General features: G+C 50.5%; 1 long non-coding RNA gene across 4 annotated transcripts; it reads right to left on the minus strand.

The window, feature by feature from the left end:
* Positions 1-1,289: 1,289 nt before the first annotated feature.
* Positions 1,290-11,692, minus strand: LOC128918209 (uncharacterized). 4 transcript variants are annotated; one of them, XR_008469462.1, is made up of 6 exons: positions 10,382-11,692; positions 9,384-9,960; positions 8,951-9,146; positions 7,554-8,289; positions 7,364-7,478; positions 1,290-6,312 (listed from the first exon to the last, which is right to left on the minus strand). It is a non-coding gene; the product is annotated as an uncharacterized LOC128918209 (long non-coding RNA). The 4 variants fall into 4 exon arrangements; XR_008469461.1 differs by having other exon boundaries at positions 1,290-3,742; positions 4,635-6,312; positions 7,364-8,289; XR_008469463.1 differs by lacking the exon at positions 7,364-7,478 and having other exon boundaries at positions 8,079-8,289.
* Between the last annotated feature and the right edge of the window lie 4,481 nt (positions 11,693-16,173).

Here is a 16,173-nt window from a genome sequence, read left to right on the forward strand (position 1 = left end):
GAGAGCACACAGGAGCCATCGGGAGGAGACAGCCCCAGAGAACAAGGATTTGATCTCCTATTTGGCCAAGCAACACATACCAGCCCACTCCTCTCCGCAGTTACTTTAGCTTTTGGTCTGTTCCCAAACTAACAGGTACGGTTCTTTGGCTCTCCTCCACACCTTTGGTTGCATCAGATACCTGTGCACACCGAGTTTGGCAGAGAAAATAGCATTTTTAATAAAATGCCAGAAACAAGACAGCAGAGCTAAAGCCGTACCCATCCTCTACCTTTCACATTCTGTAATGCAACTGCTGATATAACATTTATCGCCAAATACTTCTGTATTTCAATCATTGACCTTAAAACAATTCACACCACAACATCCAAGACACAGAGTCTCTCACACGAACTGAATGACACTTCAAAGAAAACAAATATCCCCAAATTCAGCCTACTTCTCTCCCCTGATTAGCAGCTGAAACACCAGTTCCTGGCCCGATACCAGCTCTCGGAGCGGCTCTGACCTGCTCAAGACACTCTTCGTGTGCCGGGGTCCGGGCTGCGGAGCGTGGGGTCGCTGGGGAGGAGAGCTTCCTCCAGCAATTCCTCTATCCCAGCAGCCTCACCAGGAAGAGGAGATTGGGATCGTTTGCTTTGTGGGTTTGGTTGGTTGATTGTTGTTTTTTTTTTTCTTCCTTCACAACAGTTACTTAACACACACACAGTTATTTCTACACTGAGTTTATGCTGCAAACACATAACCAGTTAAGACCATTAAAGTCCAAGCAGAGAAAGCGGAGAAGGCCAGATGACATAACTGAAAAGACGCACAGGTGAAGGCAGAGGAGGACACCCATCTCATGGCAGAGGAAGGTTATCAAGCTTTTACTCAGCCTTTATTCAGCTTACAGCCTGAAAATGTCCACGTGGGTATTACAGCCTACCTTCCCTCATACTGAATTCATACATTAAACCATATGTCTCTGGCTTCCCTTTAGCACCAGCAATTATCCCCATCTGGGGGCATGTTGTCACAAGACTGGGGAAAAAAAAAAAAAAAAAAAAAAAAAAAAAGCGTTCCCAATGCAGACACAACTACTACAGCGCTCGTTCGTGGCAATTTTCACCCCAGAGTCTAAAATTTCTGTGATGCACTAAAAAACAGCTTACTTATTTTTATCTTCCTATGCACGTCATTAACTCAGAACTCCCCCAGCCCACTTACCTCAAACTTCGTACCCAAAAAAAAAAAAAAAAAAAAAAATCACAAATAAGCTACTATAGCTGACAAGGCTACAACCCACGCACGCCTCTTCTCCACAGGGACGGCAGTTGTCGCATCCCTGGGGGTTTGGGACCCTCCAGCAGCAACCATCTATTTCCAAGCCAGGCTTTGTAGCCGTGTGATAAGCATGAATATCAAACAGCCTAGGAGTTTACCATCTCATTCACTCGGCCACGTTTCCTACCGTGTCTCTAATACTGCATGCTGTGACTTCATGGGAAAATGTAATGCTCTGCTGGTCAATCTGTCAGGAAGCGGTCGCGGTGACAGCAGTGCTGTCACCCAGACTGATGGTCCTTCCGTCAGCCGAGCAACGGATTCTACGAGTACGCTTCTCAAGAGCATTAATGCTCGTTTCGACTCCCAACTCTGTTAAGGCCTCACGATTTCCCCCCTACGATCTTTATTTCGGCACTTTATCAAAATGAAATGAAATCGTTAAGTACCCTCTTGCCACATGCGGAGGTTAAGGCTTCTCCCGAGTTAAAATCTCCTGTCATACAAAATGAAATCCCGAAAAAGCAGGCGTCTCGGGAAGACAGCATGGCGTGTCTTACACTGCTGCAAAAACCCCCTAGTTCACAGAGGGATACAGGCTGGACAGGAGCTCTGGGTCTCCTCAGTCCAATCCTCCACACGTTCAATTTTCCCTCATAAGGGCTCTCAGTTGCACACTTTACACACACCTCCACAGGGTGCTTGAAGAAAAAGAGTAATAGCAACAATATATTTATCCCAGATGAGCCTGAATATGAGCAGTAAATTAGTCTGCGAGCATTTCTCATTTAAAAGAAACGCTGGTTTGACTTCCATTAGCTCTGCCTGTTGAATTCGGGCCACTAACGCAGAGGTAAAACACGGAGGGAAGGCGGCATCTGCCACGCATGGCCAGCAAGGAAGGCTTCCAAGCACACGTATGGCACAAAGCGGCCTCTGAAGCAATGCTACACAGCTGAATCAACACGCAGGTAGAAGTCGGCGAAGATGTACCCGATCTGCCATCCCAGATGGGAAAGAAGGGAATTTCAGGACTTGTCCCTGCCTTCTCCTTGCTCGGGACCGTTTGCACCGAGGGGTCACCGAGCACCGCAGCAGGCAGGACTGCTCCTTGCCTGGTTAGTGAAAAACCCCGATTTTGCTGGTTTCAGACTGCACGGAAACTGCCGTTATCACTCTATTCGTAGCAGGTCTTCAAAGATTATGAACTTCTCAACGTTACCCAACCACTTGGCTTTCATCGTCACCACGGCAATGAGCGACATCACCTGTTAAAACACGATTGCACCGCAGACCACGTTGGTCCCCAGTGCTAGTTTAGCAGCCTTTTATCAGATTAACCGTAACCAAGACAAACACTAAGGTATGGGGAGGAGAGGAAGAGAAGACTGAGAAAATTACTTGTTCCAGTACAAAAGCACTGAGTTTGGTCTTAAACACTGATGTTTTGCTACACTTCAGAAGGGGAATGGACCGAATCAAACATTTTAAGTTATCCCTTGTGCAGAGCATCTCTGGTGTTATTTGGGGCTGCAGCGCAAGCAGCCCGCAGACACGCAATTACCCAGTTCCCCAACTTAACTGGTCAAAACACACTTCCACTTTTTCCTTTACGATTGATTCGGAGACATTTTTGACCCACCAGCAGCAACTGCAGGTGCTACAGGTCTTTTATGTCCCCTATTCCTAAGGAAAAACACTCTCTTAAGCGCAACATAACAAAAACATAGATGCAGACAGACCACAATAAAAAGCAACCTGAGCCTGACGAGTGAACTCTCCTCCTTGGAGAAAGTATTTTCAACCTTCTCCTCGCAGAGGTGGAAGTTCAGCAGGCTTCTCCAACATCTTCCAAACCCTCACTGACCCTTTAGCACTTCAGCTCAACCAGCGAGACCTCAAACTCCCTGATGGAGCCCAAGTGTTATCCCTGCTTTCAACACTTCCCGGCTTGGCTGCGTTTTTCCCCCAACAAACTCCTTCAAGACAGCAAGACCGACCTGCGTTGCCAACGGAGAAGCAGCTCTCCACCCCCTCTTCGGCGCTCTCCCGCTCCCATGTTTTATTGCTGTGCTCCAGTTTCTTTCTACACGCCCTTCACAGGTTGATTAATACTCATCTTGGATGATCAGATGTCTAGTAATTCAGGCTTTTACACCGCTCCGCACCATAATTCTCATTAAGGCACAGACGTTTTACTCGAAAGCTTTTTGCTGACTGTTCCCACTCCTGGCATCCAGGCCATTCAATGAGACATTCTGGACAGAGGTCCCGGCTATAAAATTCACATGTTCTTTGGCTGCCAGAATGGGAATTTGGTGACAGTACAATTCATTCATTTACTTAATGATCTTAATGTCAGCCTGAGTGGATAAAGTGTGCTTTGGCTTCAGCAAGCGGCGATGGGGACCGTGCCAAGTGCCGGAACAATTGTTTCGGTGAACGCCTGCAATGCCAGGTACCGCTGCCACAGACACTGCAACAAAACAGGAAGTTTTTGGGGGGAGAATGGGAACCATTTCAGGTCAAACTCGGTGCACAACCTCCGAACTAAATATTTAAACATAAAGTGCTCTATCTGTGCAGATGAACTTTTTTTTAAATTTAAAAAAGTGTTCGGGAAGCGTAATCAATACAATTAAGTTGCACAGCTTAAGCTCATCGAAAATTACGCTTTGCGATATTTCCGTATCAACAAAAACTAGATTTTTTTTTTTCTTTTGAAGACACAGACACAAAAGCACTTTGAAATCTACTTTAAGACACAACGCTGAAGGAAAACATAAGACCCGAGTTGTACAGACAGGCTGACAGTCGAATTATTTGCACTTTGCAAATCTAGAATACAAAACACAGAGTCCAGAGAAGTGAAGTATTTGAAGAGAGACCATCCAGTGACGAGTATTTGTACCTGCGTAAGCACCGGCAAGAAAGGGCGGTGCAAACCGAAGCCAGCTTTATATTCTACAGAGAGATGAAGTCGGAAGATGCCTCACCAGCTCAAGGAACAGTACATCCAAAAGAGCCGTCTACACAAACTTCGCTGTGCCAAAACCGGGCATCGATCACCAACTGCTGAAATCCCTTTCCCAGCGTACTCCGGAGTCCGAGACGCACCACGAATTTCACATTAAAAGCCACAACAAACATGCTTTAAATGCTTTTTGAGTTCAGTTCTTGACTTCCCCCCCAGATAAGTGGTACAGGTTATCTACCCTCGGCTATAGCACCCTGCCGAGTTCCCTTTCAAACATAACACAGACAGTGAGTCTCTCCAAATTCACCGGCTGCACGCTGCAAAAACAAAGTGCCCGGTGCCAAGCCTCAGGCACCCTGTACATCATCACAACGCAGAGTTCAAGACTTACAGAAAGTTTTCAGACCGGATTTCATTCTGAATTTCACGTTGGACTTGATGGTCCTGTAGAACACCTCGTGATAGTCCACGGACAGCAGGGCTGGGTCTCGCCGCTTAGTAGAAATGCACTTTTTTTTTTTTTTTTTTTTAATATTTCCTCAGGATGTTCGGAGCCTTTCAAAGACAGTGGCTGACTAAAAAAAACCCAAAGCTGTAAGTAGTATCACTAAAAAAAAAAAACCAACACTTTTCCTTTGATGCTTATAGGAAGAGTCTCCTGCTTAGCCTGAAAAGACCGAAGACTCCTGTCATTTTTGCTTTTCGGTGAAAGAACAAAATCAGACCAGAAAAATGCCTGTTTCAAGGCACAGTAACTTCTACGACTTCTTAATAATGCATAAAAGAGGGAAATCTCTTTTTCAGACCACCATTACCGCAGCCATAGCATTAGTTCAAATGGATTTTCAAACGCCACCAGCAACACAGACATTTAAATCAGACTACTCTTAGTAACTCAGTAACTCCCTGCACAGTCACTCTCACGTGTAAATCAAACCGAAACACAAACAAATACACAATCATCATCTCACAACTGGAAAAAGAGAGAATCCATGCAACGTTTATCAGTTTCCACCTCCCAAAAGTTTTCCAAACTCAGGAAAACCCGCATTATTTAAGATCTTTAACTGCATTAACTCTTCCTCGCTCGGTGTTTTCACAGCATCGAGAGCAAACTCAAAGATCGGCAGCGAGATTTCTTTTCCTACCACCCCGACGATGTACCACATCAAGTCCGCTCCTCTGATAAAAGCACAGATAGTCTTCGTGTTTCTGACTTTTTAGAGTAATTCCCATGCAGATACTCTTACTCCAGAGGATGAGTCTCATTCCTGCCGAGTTCAGCCGCCTGGAACGGAGCAGCTGCCCCGTGCATCTCAACAAGTCCCAGCCCATTTCAACACTTTGCCGACGGTTTTGGAGAACGCTACTGGTATCGGTCGAGGACTGGCTATGTTTTTCTTTCAAGATGCACATTTTAGAAGCCACTTTGCTTTTCTTCGGGAATATTTAAAGCTCTAGAAATATTTTAACTCTCATCCAGACAAAGGATACACAAAGGTGGTACAACCAACAGCAGAAACGCATTATTTTTGGTAGCAGAAACCTGATACGATCTCGGTGTGGGGAAACTCGTCCTTTTCTCTTCACCTCAGATGACTACACAGCAAACCAAGGTAAAAAACAATTCTTCAGGTACAAACAGAATAGGGAGCATGTAATTTTCCTTTCAGGAAAGAAAAAAAAAACCTGCTGTCCCATTAACCTAGTTACATGCCCAACAGCAATTTGACTCAGGTCCCATCAGCAACAGCGTGCCATCACCTACTACGAAGGGAGAGAGCGTGTTCTGGGACATCTTCCAAACGTATATAATAAAACATAAGAATAACATGCACTAGAAAATTTCACTAGCCTAAAAGCTCATTTTGCTCTCCTCCCTTTGATCCTTTCCTTTTTTAAGAACCCATTCTATTTTCTTCTTCCAGCTGTTCCACATCATCATTTCCTATTTGGGAGGCAAAACCAAGTCCGCCGTTTGGAAAGGAAAGCTGTACACAGGAGAGGTTCTTGGAATTACCAACAAGTGTACACCACAGTACCATGTGAAGTCATATCAACAACATTCCCTTAAAAAAAAAAAAGAAAAATTAATTCCCCTGGTTCCCCCAGACCATGGGGCACGCAACTCCTCCACCCACGTCCTCATGCCCTGTAACAAACGCCCGTTTTCTCTTTCCCATTCATTCCAGAAAAGCCTTTGCAATAGCTAGCAGACACAGTCAAGCCACATATAAAGTTCCCTACTAAAGAAATGCCTGTAAAACAGTGATACTACCCATCTATAATTCCCCAGAGTAAAAATTCCAGCAACTCTAATCATATTAGCGGATTTACACACAACTAAACTTGACAGTTGACTAGCCCTGAAATTGCCAGATTAGGGAGAGAAAGAAAATATAGGTTACCTACGACTTCTAAAGAGGGATCTTCACTGCTCAACTCTTACTACGGAACAAAAATGGAGCAAACGCAGCAGCTCGACACATCCCAGCATTTGCTAACGACAGGAAAGAGCCTTCCACCCCAAGAGGATGGACAAAACCCATACACACAGATGAAAATCCTTCTACGTCCCGATATCTAAAACGGAGGTTTTTTGTTCTAAGCCTCCTGTTACTCTCTCACCGGCTTCTTACCATACTATAGACAAAAAACACAAACGGTGCTCCAAAAATCAATACTGCACATTAAAAACATATATATTTAAATGGCTAAAGCAACCTTCTCCCGCAGACTTCGGCCAGAGAACGTTACACAGTCATGTCTTCAGATATGAGAAGAAAATAGGCCATCTGAAATCACAGCTTTGGAAGAATGCTTTTCTCCAAGACATTCCACCACAAAAATCTTACAAAGTTGGTAAAGTGACATATCTGCGCTATAACATGATTAGCTTTTGTCATTAAATAAATTAAAGCTACTTCTGCTTGAAAGAACGCTAAGATATGCCAAGGTTGGGGAACATCAACAGGGGAGATGGCAGAGAGGTCTAAAAGCACTTAATTTTTTGGCAATACTCTCACAAACGCGTGCCCGTTCCTCCCCTGCAGAAAAGCCACTACCATGGAGCGGCAGGGAAAGTCTCCGCATTTCCAAAGCTTCTCTCCTGCTGCATACCCTCCCCAGATGTAGGGTCTCCACGGCTTCAGACACTCCTACATGGAACACTTCTCAGGGAACGCCGCTGTCCCTTCTTCCCCTTCAGCCAGCCGCGACTTCAGAAAGCTCATTCCTGAACTCAAAGAACCAGAGAGCGAGGAACACCTCTGATCTCAGCCCCGTTCCTCCCCTCTTTCCCACCTCTCACCACTCCTTCCCTTTCATGACTGCAATGCTCCGAACGCCCTTCCTCACGAGCGGCTGCCGCCGGCACCTGGAAGAGGACTTCTGACCGTGTTCGCCTCTTAGTTCCAGGTCAACGTAAAAGCCGCCCAGAAGACAGAGGCGATCCAGCCGAGGCGCAGGGAGGCACGGCGCTTTGCACCACAGACACCATCACGCTCTTCACGCTGACTTCCTAATCCCTGGGTCCTCATCTTCAAAGTCATCAAGAGATAAACCCCGGAGAGCACATAGAGACGCTGCATCACATACTCCGGAAAAAAGCCACTCGCAATGGAAGCAAGCGGGGAGGGACGATGGCGTTGGCTCACAACTCCCAGAGGGTATCGCAGCAACCCAGAGACCCTGATCCTTCAGCGCACGCTGAAGATGTTCTCCTCGGAGAAATTCTTGGGCACTTTCTCTTCCAGCTCAACTCTTTGCTCACTAAGACTGAAAACCCCACGCACTCAAATCCACCTCAACGGTCTTAGTTTAACTAGAAGATTACCAATGCAGGCCTACTCCAGCAGCATGGCCTGGCCCCCATCCAAACTCTGGGTGAGCGCTGCCAGAACCTCACCCCGACTTCACACAGTCTCTTCCATTCCTGAAAGCCATCCTGGATTTCTTGCCATTCTCCTGGGCTTTTGGGAAGCCGCTCGCATCCAGAAGATGCCACCCAACAGAGCAGGAACCAGCACTCCGCTTTCTGAAAGGGACTACAGCACAGTTAGCTAAAGCAACTCAGGAAAAACTAAAAGAGACACTCAATTACCAAGGCAACTTTAGAAAAACCCAGGTTTCCACGCACAGCGATGATGTACTTCACACAAAAAGCCCCCAAACGCTGACCCTTCCTCTCCGCTTCTCAGAAACGGAATTAAAGCGGGGGAAGAGGAGACAGATTTTAAATGACCGCCTGTTAAAGCCCATCCTGAACCTGCCGCGATTGCCCCGCTGCAACAACCTGAAAAATACCCGTGCCCAGAGCTACCCAACCCCACGCCGAAACAGCGATGGCGATCTATTAAGGTCAAGTTTACTGGTGCCTGCACAGAGACCATCAACAACCAGGAAGCTGAACTCCCTCCAAACGCAAGGAAGTTTGGAAAAGAAAACAAAAACCTACTGCCACCAGCCCAGAGCCCAAGATGGCTCTACTTTGGCTCCGAGGAAGAGCGTTACATTAACCCTGAAGAGCCAGCAGACGCGCCACGTTACCCGAGTTCAACCCAAATCAATCCGTTTGTCCTTTCTAGCGCAATGTTTGCCCATGTCTGGGCTGGGGCTGGGAAGAAACTGGTGACCTAATTATATTGATCCACAAAATTTATTCACAGCGTGGGGACTTTTTAAAGAGCAGCTTATTATAACACACACCAAAAAATACTCCACTCTTCAGCGGGAGCATGAGGGAGAGTCAAGAAACACGGTGTCGTTTAGCACGCAGGTTAAAAGCACAAAGGTCTGCGGTGAGGTTCAGCCCGGAGCGTACCTTCATGATTCTACATTTTTATGGAAGAAGTCTCGCTACGGAACGATCGACTTCATCTGGAACTCATTCCTCGGAGGCACTCTGAAAGCCAAAGCAAAGGTGGGCAGGTGGGGATTTATTGTTGATAACATCCCTCCGCGTGTCACTTCGCGGCCACAGTTACACCCTCCCTCGCCCAGCCCTCCCAAAGGAGGGTCGGAAACGGAGGATTTGTCCACACTGACAACTTCTGAGCACAATTTCTTCCCCAAATCAGGTCTGACTGAATACTCATTGAACACTCACCACTACCAGAGCCACAATGTTATCCCAACTTACTTTTCCACAGAAAATTTGCCTTCTTGAAGCCACTGTGTCAAGGAAACTTTTCAAAGCTCTGTCTTGTCAGCAGATCCAGTAACTTCCTATTCAGCACGTAACAGAACGGAACTCCCGTCAAAACATTCCTGTTCTTTGTGTCCATCACTCTCCAGATTTGCTTTCCTTCAAGAAATAATTTTTAAAGATTCCTTCTTCCCCCTGTATTTTTCTTTTCCCTGGCTAATGCCTTTCTATAACGCACACGGAGCAAGCAGCTTTTTCCTACAGCTCGTTCTCGCCCAATTCTTCTTTTTTCAATTATACAGACAGCCATTTAATTTCATGATGTATTAAGTACTAAAACCACACGTATTTCCAAAGACGCAAAGCTCACCACGCGGAAAACGTTCCAGTTTAAAAAAAAGCCCAAGCTGGAGCCTCAAATCTACCTATGACCATCTAATAATCCTTCACATCAACAAATAAACCCTGGCGCTGCCGTGAGGAGGAGACCGTGCAGCGCTCGGCTCGGAGCTGCCAGAAGAAACCTGCGACTCTTCTTTATCTGCTGTGGGGTAACGCTGTCTCAACACTCCTATCAAAACAGAGAGGGAAGAGGGGAAAAAAAAAAAAAAAAAAAGAAACAAACAGAGCTAAAAATAAGGCTGAACTCGGATGACCCTCCGCACTCCAGTAAATCAGAGATGAACTATGCTCCCCCACGCCTCGCTTTTGCGGCAGCTCTTCGCAAAGGTAACAGTTTTTATTTACTACCTGAAAGAGCGCACAAGTTTCGGCGGAGGGAAAAAAAAAAAAAAAAAAAAACACAAAAAAACCAGCCAGGACACCTGAACACAGCTCACCCAAAAGGTATCAAGAACACACCGTTTGTATATATTACACGGCCAGATTATTCAGTTTAAAAGTTAAGAGGCAGTATCAGTCAAACACAGTATGTTTTCAAAACAGGCATGGCTATAAATAAAAATTAGACTCGACCATTCTAACGTCCCCACCTTTGTAACGTCAGCTTGTCACATCTACCTAACGCTTCTCCGTTTCCTCTTGCCCTGGGCGTCAAGTTGGGTCCCGGCGATGGGACACGCGGCCACACTGTCTCTGGCTCCTTTGGGGTCTCGCCGGTTCCTTCCAAGGCTTTTTATTTTCAGGCTGTGCTCAGAGGTAAAGCCAAGCTTCATCCCCTCGCGCACGGCAAGGCGTTTTGTGACAACGCTCACCAAAACCAACGGTGTCCTCCTGTCCCGGCTACGGCAGCACAGCCGCTCCGGCAAACCACCACCAAAGCTCACCCTCAACGAGGTCGGAGAAGTCAGTCAAGTCCCTCCACGGCGCTTTTAATGATTACTCGAAAATAAAAGTGCTTTGGAAAGCCCAGCACGCTCCTGATCCCAGACCCAGGCAAACTTCATCCCTTCAACTGTCAGGCATCACGTTTCCCATTAAAAAAACAAAACAAAACAAAAAAAAAACTCTTTCCAGACAAACCAGCACCTTGCTGGGAAGATCAGCTGAGCGGGGACTCCTTAGGTGCACGCTGGCCAGCGTTCCCACCGTAACACTTGGCACATCACTCAAAACTGAGCAAAATCTCCCCTGAGCAACAGTTCCTTACCACCATCCCGCTGACTTTGCCATGACAGCACCTTCCCACTTTGGGTTTTGTTTCCCCCCCACACACACAAAAATAAAGCACACGCTGGCGTTACCGAATAGCACAAGCTGGCCAAAAAAACACCCAGCGGAGAGTCCGGCCCTCCGCAGCACTCTCCAAAACCTTCAGAGGTTTTGTTGGGTTGGATTTTGTTGGGTTTTTTTTTTTTTTTTCACTTGACCCAAACAAATCTGTAACGTCAACAGTCTCATGATTTAAGCAACGTATTTGTGGTCATGGCAAGAATGATTCTTGCCGGAAGCTGAAGAAAACAATGGACCTAAACTGATTATAAAAGGGCTCGGTTTTCCCACCTCAAAAATGAAAGTGAGAGCAATAAAAATGCTTATGCACAGGGAACACATTTCTTGAAGAGCACAGACACACCACCACACAGCTGAAACAGCCCTCAGCAAAAAAAAAAGAAAAAAAAAGAAAAAATAACCAAAACAAAACACTTCCACCTTAAAAATGTAAGCCGCCGCCACCGATAAATAGCAAAACACGCTCCTGCTTGTGCCCTGCACCGCACGCCCGGACTAACACGCTAGTGATATTTTCACTGAGCGTGTTTTTAACTTCATAATCCCCACCCCACCCCCCCAAAAAAACCAAAACAAAACCAAAAACAAAACAACTTTGGGGGGGGTGGGGAAAGGGGGGGAAGGGGGGGGGGGGGGGGGGGGAAGAAAAAAAAAAGCCAATTTTCCAGGGGATGCTGTCGGAGGCTGGAAACAAAACCTCCCCCGGGCAGGCGGGCTGGCCACCCCACTTTCCTGCTGATCCCTGCAGTATTTCCCTCCTGACGTGGGGCCTAGTCGCAGCAGAGAACCCAAGACCTTTAAAAAACATTCGCAGCAGCCGCCACCGCCGGCCTCTCTTTTGTAGCAGTTGCGTGGCCGTTTTTGCCAGTGGGATATATATATATATTTTTTTATATATATATATATATATATGTGTATTTTGAGTGGGAGCCTTCTCCTCGCCATCGCGCCCAGAAAGCGGCTCGGGGCGACGTGCCACCTGAGATTGATTTCGCCCCCCCCACCCCACCCCCAGCCAAGTTAAGAAAAAAAAAAAAAAATAATAATAAGAAGAAATTAAATTAAATAAATAAGTCGCAGCAAAATCGGCCCCGGCTCGGGGAAATAAAATAAAAAAAATATAAAAAAAAAAAAAAAAAGGGTTTAAATTCGCCTGGAAAAATAAAAACCACAAGAAAACCAAAGCACTTACCTGGGCAGGAGCGGAGGCAAAACTGAGGAGGGATTTATAATTAAAAGTTTACCCTTGGGGGTCACCGCTGCTCGGGGGGGAGGGGGTGAGGGGAAGGGGGACCCTCTGCCTTCCCCAGAGGAAAGGGGGGGGACCCCCCAAACCAGCCCGTCGGCAGAGAGGGGGGTCCCCGCACCCCCCAGCAGGTGCAGCCCCCCCTTTACACGGCGGGGAAGGGGGGGGCACACAAACACACACACACACATAAAGGAGTGGGGACCCCCCCAACCGCCACCCCCACCCCCCGCGGGCCGCCCCCTCCCCACACCCCCCCACACACCCCCCCTGGGGCTGAGGGGGCCCCCGCGGCCCCTCGCCTCCCCCCCCCCCCCGCCTCACCCGGGGCAAAGGATACTGCTGGGGCGGCTGGGGCGGCAAGGCCCTGATGGTGGGGTGAGGCGCCGGCGCCGGGTGAGGGGGAGCCGGGGGGGGAGGCGGCCCCGCCGCCGCTGCCGCCGCCCCGCTCCCGGGGCCGGTCCCCGCCGCCGCCGCCGCCGCCGCCGCCGCCGCGCCGGGTTTCAAAGCCGCCTTCTGCGGTAAACTCATCGCCAAGCCGAGCCACCACCCCCCGGCGGGGAGCGGGGCCGGGGCCGGGGGGGAGCCGGGGAGCGGGCCGGGGGCCGGTGCGGCGGCCGGGGCAGCGCGGCGGGCCGGCACCGGCGCCGGTCTCCGTGACAACGCGCCTCCCGGAGGGCTCGGCGCGGGGAGGGGACGGGAGAGGGGCCGGCGGGGAGGGGAGGGGGGGGAGGCGGCGGCTCAGGCCGCGCTGCTCATGAGCCGCCGGCGGCGGGGGGTCTCGGTCCCCCTCCCCGGGGGCAGCGGAGCCCTTCGCGGTGGCGGCTCTCGGGCGATGCCGGCGGATTTTCCTCACTGAAGTAGCGGAGCATCAAACATGGCGCTGCGGCCGCCTCCAGCAGTCCGGCAGGACGGACGCTCGGGCGCCTTCGGGCCGCTCCGGAGCCGCTCGGCCCACCGGCGTTCGGCAACCTTCGGCTCTTTCCGGAGCCGCTCGGCGCACCGCCGCTCGGCAACCTTCGGCTCTTTCCGGAGACCCTCGCTGGCGAGCAGCGCTCGGCAAACCTCGACTCTTTCCGGACACGCTCGGCAACTTTCGGCCTTTTCCGGAGACGCTCGGCGCACCGCCGCTCGGCAACCTTCGGCTCTTTCCGGAGTCTCTCGCTGGCGAGTGGTGCTCGGCAACCTTCGGTTCTTTTCGGAGCTGCTCGGCAGCCTTCGGCTCTTTCCGCAACCCTTCGCTTCCCTCCGCGCTCAGCCCGGCACCTCCCGTGACCCTCGAGCGCTCGGGAAACTTCGGCTCTTTCCGGACACCGAGGGCGTTAGGGAGTTCGGGAAGCTTCGGGAATCCTCGGGAGGCGCTCGGTTCTCTTCGGAACTTCTCGGTAACGGCGAGGCCGCAGCTTCGGGCGGTTTCGGCTGGGCCCGGAAAGACTTCAGCGACCCTCGGCTGTGAGGGGGGCCCGGCTTTCCCCCTGCCCAAAAACTCACCCCCAGCCCTGTTGACAGCCCTTATGGCCTCCCCAGCCACATCGCAGGCTCCCGGGGGGACTGGACAGGGCCGCAGCGCCTCATCAGGGCTGGGACCCCTGAGGGTGACATGGCAGCTGTGAGGGAGGGCTGGCGGCCCTAGTGGGGTGATATGGTGTCTCTGAGGGAGGGCTGGCAGCCCTGAGGGTGACATGGCGGCTGTGAGGGAGGGCCGGCGCCCCAAAGGGTGACATGGCGACTTTGAGGCAGGGCCAGCAGCCTTGAGGGTGACATGGTGGCTCTGAGGGAGGGCTGACAGCCCTGAGGGTGACATGGCGGCTGTGAGGGAGGACTAGCAGCCCCGAGGGTGACATGGCGGCTGTGAGGGATGGCTGGTGGCCCTGAGGGTGACATGGCAGCTCTGAGGGAGGACTAGCAGCCCCGAGGGTGACATGGTGGCTGTAAGGGAGGGCTGGCAGCCTTGAAGGTGACATGGTGGCTCTGAGGGAGGGCCGACGGCCCTGAGGGTGACATGGCAGCTGTGAGGGAGGGCTGGCAGCCCCAAAAGTGACGTGGCAGCTCTGAGGGAAAGCCAGTGGCCCCGAGCGTGACGTGGCGGCTGTGGGGGATGGCTAGTGGCCCTGAAGGTGACATGGCAGCCCTGAGGGAGATGTGGCGGCTGTGAGGGAGGCCCAGCAGCCCACCTCTGGCCATGGGGATCAGTGTAGGGAGGGCTGTCTAGGCCTGCCCTGGTGGGGGGCAGGCATCCTCCTCACGCCCCCACACCATGCCTTCGCCACCCCCAAGGGTTGCCGTGTCGCTGCCATCTTCAGTGTTTCACAGCCCTGCTCACGACCACCGCCGGGCTGAGCTCGGCAGGGGCAAAGGCGGTTTGTGCCGTCTCAGGGAGATAAAAAGGACCTCAGAGAAGATTCAAGCAGCTGCTGGGTTGTCCTGACTTGTCCTGCCCCACCGCTGGCTCCCGAGGGCTCATTCCAGCCGCCTGGCACCTACCGACGTTCCTGCCGCGCCGCACGTCCCAGGGAAACGCTCCCAGCACCTTCTCCACGCTGGCAGGTATTGCCATCCCAGGTCACCCAGCCTGAGGTACGCCGGCTGCTGTGAGAAAGTTTTCCATAGCTTATTTGTGTCCCGTCTGCTGCATCCTCGTAGTAGCTGCAGTAATACTTTAAAGCAATCACAAACGTTTAAATGTGAAAAGCTTCTTTTGTTACACAGCTCTCTTGGTGGTATGTTCAGGCGCTTGGCGAGTAACTAGTGCTGCAACTGGAAGTCGACAGAAGAATGATGGGGTCTTGCGCGCTGAAGAAAACCCACCCAATGAGTCACATCTATCCACATCTCCGCAACAGCCCCATTTTGCGTAATTTTGAGTTTTAAAATACAAATCTGAAGGGGGAGAATCTGGACTGACTTTGTGGTGTTCACAACAGCAAGACGCAGCACAGCACCCGGTGGCCAAAAATGGGTAGAAGGGTCTTGAGTCCGTTTTGCCTTTTGAGTCAGACTCGGAATTATTAAACAATTGGATTTGTGCAGGTCAGGTTTGGGACGTGACGCCTGTGCACGCCGACGCACGAGGGCTGCAGTGTACCCCGAGCCTCGCCCTCCTGCGAGGTGTGATCTCCGAAGAAAAGCTCCTGCGAGCTGCCAAAGCCGCTTGAGCCGCCACGGTGGCCTCCAGTAAGAGTAACCGTGCAACTGGAATAGTTTCTTACTGACTGAAGTGCTATCTACAGGGCACAGCCGCACCAAACAAGCGCACTGCGTAGTGCCAGAAGTTATTAGTGGAGCCGGTGGTGGAGGGAAGACGACTCGAGTGCTCTTTATTTTCCCTTTGTGCTTTTCGTTCTGCACAGGGAAACGCCTGGGAGGAGGTGAGCTCGCAGCTACCTCAAACTGCTTGTGGGAAATGGGGTGAAATGGAAAACGATGAGGTTTTTTTGGAGGAAAAAATCCCCACCAAGCGTTGCCAGCCCGTAAAGAAGACCCAAATGGGGACTATTTCCATCTGTGGCCAGGAACAAATATTTAGCTACAAGAGGGGGCTCCAAGTATTTTTTTTTTCCTGAGCCATTTTTGCTCTGCAGCCTACCGCCTGCCAGTTCGACTGCCGATTCCCCACCAGGACAGCTAAAGAGAGAAATGAGAATGACCTCCGCAAAAGGCCAAATAATACCCAGCTCCCCGAAAACGGGAGAACAAAGGAGGAACTTTTATCCTGGTAGGGGGTTTGCCAGAGGACTGATGGATCTCCAGACATCCCGGAGAGCTGCTGCGCTCACAGCACATCTCTCCCGTCTGCAGCCTGCTGGGAAGACAGATCCCCCTCCACGGCTCGTAAAGACTTCGCTT

The sequence above is a fragment of the Rissa tridactyla genome, chromosome 16 (assembly GCF_028500815.1).
Source record: "Rissa tridactyla isolate bRisTri1 chromosome 16, bRisTri1.patW.cur.20221130, whole genome shotgun sequence".
Taxonomy (NCBI): Eukaryota; Metazoa; Chordata; class Aves; order Charadriiformes; family Laridae; genus Rissa; species Rissa tridactyla.